Here is a 3,335-nt window from a genome sequence, read left to right on the forward strand (position 1 = left end):
AACCCTCCAAATTCCATTTGCACAAAACTAAAATGTCAGGATTGAATCCTGCTAACTCAACCAAGCTACGCAGGACACTAAAACCCAAGAGCATTGCCGCGAAACACCTGTAGAAACTCATTACCTCGTAAGCACCCAAAGAACTAGTAATATCCTTACCTACACCGTCTAAGGTTCGTAAGCCGCTGAATACTCTCTTAAATGTTCCCAAAAGTACCACATTCAAAATACTTAACCTGAAGAGACTTCCTGAGAATCCGAAGTCATTACCTCCACCTTCCTGATATTAATATACAGAATCCCATAATTGATATACAAATGCCACAAGCCTTGACACCCTCCAATGCAAACCTCAGTTTCTAGCCAATTATACAACTTGAAAATCTCCAATTATTACTTGTAAAATCTTGATTCCACTAGAACCATTCTCGAGAGTCATCCACTCTACTCAAACCGCAATTAGACAGATCAAACGGACTGGATGACCCGTGCTCCATTAGCACTCCGACACCGCATAATGTAACCTCACCTTAATGCAACCAAGCAACTTCCTATTCAATTCACTGCACATCCTTTACCAATAACCACTCAACACATTCTGTGATTCTCATACACCTATGAAGCATAACATAACCTTTGTCAAAATTTTCCTTTACTCGAGCCATCCTCGGTCTCAATCTCTGTAAGCCATAGCTGATTCACCCGTATGCCTCAAACTGGAACCAACATAGCACATAACCGTGCAATCAACTAAGAAATAGCAGACTCCCCCACTTGGCTCGAAACCATAGATCAAAACATACACAATAACTCATAATGCATATACTCTATTACTGCCATTATACCATAGTGAGATTAAACTCAATCCTTCATAAGCCTGTGAAACACAGACCATCTAGTACTTTAAATCTTCTGCAATTCTCGCATTTACTCTTGTAACAGTCAAGCCTACTCTCTTAAGCGACCCAAATTTAAATTGCAACACACATATTTTACTTGTAAATGAGATCTTCCAACAGACAACATAAGGGTCGCCCAAACTTCAGAACACTCGCAGGAGATAACCCACCTGCTTCGGCTCAAACTAACATTTCTTTATACCCTTCCACCGTCATAAATATTATGCAGTCACTTAATCTTCCTGAGTCTGAACTCATATCGCAACATAAAATTTACTTCATTCCCCAACTAGAAAACATGAAAAGATTCTTCACACTCCCATAACATGGGGCTATACATCAAATCAAGATGGAAATCAAGCACCAAATAGTTCTTACTGCCCCTAAGCAAACCCTTCTCATCCCGTTCAAATCATATGAATACATCTCATAGTCACATCACACTCATCACGTAGCTATCCAGTCATCACTCTCACTAATTGGGACATTATCAGACCTACAAATCCAGAAGCATGTGCTCACACAATCAACGTCTCAGTGCTCAAGATATAGGCAAAACTCGACCTCAAGTCCTCATGACTGGCCCAACATCAACACACAGAGATCACATCTCGCTCCTCGATCAGGGAATCACAAGCCATCGATGCACATCTAGTACTGAGCGCTCATGCACGCATACGAACGTGTGGAAGGAATTTCAAAAGTTACATTTCAAGCTGAATCAAGGATGCACGACAAGAATTCAAGAATGTAAAGTTTTTCCTAAAGGTTCTGCAGCCTCCCGAGGATAAGTACAGATGTCTCTGTACCAATCCGCGATACTCTACTAAACCTGCTCAGGACTCGTGAGACCTATGTAACCTAGGCTCTGATACCAACTTTTCATGACCCAAAAACTAACTCGGTTGTGATAGCGCCTATCGTAAAACTAGGCCAGCAGATACAATTCCCGAAACAACCATTATTCAATAAAAATCATTTTTATACAATTTATTAATCAATAATCTCATGATGTAAGTCTAGATGAACAGTGCAGAATAAATACATCAGCCCGACATTGGGGTGTCACTAGTCATGAGCATCTACTACAACTGTCTAACAACACAAAGACCAACATGGCAGGGAAAATCACAAGAATACATTAAGGAAGAATAAGGAGGGAGAAAAGCAGGGCTGTGATCACCAGGCAGCTACCTTGCTAACTCCGATGAACCTACCACCGAGCTCAGAAATACCTGAATCTGCACACAAGACGCAGGGAGTAATGTGAGTACGCCAACTCAGCAAGTAATAAAAGTTAATGAAGACTGAGTAGTAAGAAATCACGTAAACCACGTCTTAGCACCACAGTGGTTACAATATGTTCCCAAAATAGGATACTATTCAAATTATTTCGTTAAATTTCCAACTTCAGTAAAATCCTTTAGAAAATATCTTTCTAACCTATTCAATAGAGTTTTAATAAAATACATATAGTGAAAGTGATGAAAATCATAATCGGCCCCTCAGGCAAAACATAGTTCGGATACAGCCCCTCGGCAAACAAAAAATTTGTAACTATTTCATAACTTAAAAATCTCTGAGGAAGTAACAAAGCCAAATCAGTGACTAAATTCCGAACACCTTGTAAAAACATAAGTTTAAATGAAAGTTGTTAAAAGCATTTGTTCAACATATTTCAATAGAGGTCCGGTCTAAAGATGAGTGAAAGTAGTAATTTAATCAACATATTCAAGAGAAACTCACTTTAACGAGAAGTGAAAAACAGTAAGTTCATAAACAGGCACCTTAGGCAAAGCATCACTCATATATATATATATATATCACTCGTATATGTGTATATATATATAGCCCCTCAGGCAAGCCACTCAGTCACTCATGACTCAACTCTCAGCAATTAGTGCTCACACTTAGCACTCACGCTCAATAGGTACCTCATCATAACCACTGCGGCGTGCAGCTCGATCCATATATGTAGTCGACTGCGCTCATTGGGGGTGAACAGACTCCGGAGGGGCTCTTACAGCTCAAGCACTTTATCGCTGCAGCGTGCAACCCAATCTAAAATATTTGTTGTAGCGTGCAGCCCGATCCATAAGTATAAAATCTTAACAACTAGGCCCTCGACCTCTCTCGGCCTCTCTTAGTCATTAACCTCACAATCAGACCGTCGGTAGATCTCAGTCATCAACCTCACAATCAGGCCTTCGGCTTCTCTCAACCATCAACCTCACAAGTCACTCGGACTATCAATAAAATAGGACGTTCAGCTCAAATATTATTTATAGTGTAAAAATTGAGTAAATAAGGCTGATTTAGGAAATTACTAAAATACAGCATGACTAAGTACAATTATTAAGTCAAAACAGTGAGGGAAAGTAGTAAAAGTCCCATAAGGGTCCAAAATAGTTGGCACGAGGCCCAAATATGGCATTC

Source organism: Nicotiana tabacum, chromosome 11, assembly GCF_000715075.1.
Source record: "Nicotiana tabacum cultivar K326 chromosome 11, ASM71507v2, whole genome shotgun sequence".
NCBI classification, from domain to species: domain Eukaryota; kingdom Viridiplantae; phylum Streptophyta; class Magnoliopsida; order Solanales; family Solanaceae; genus Nicotiana; species Nicotiana tabacum.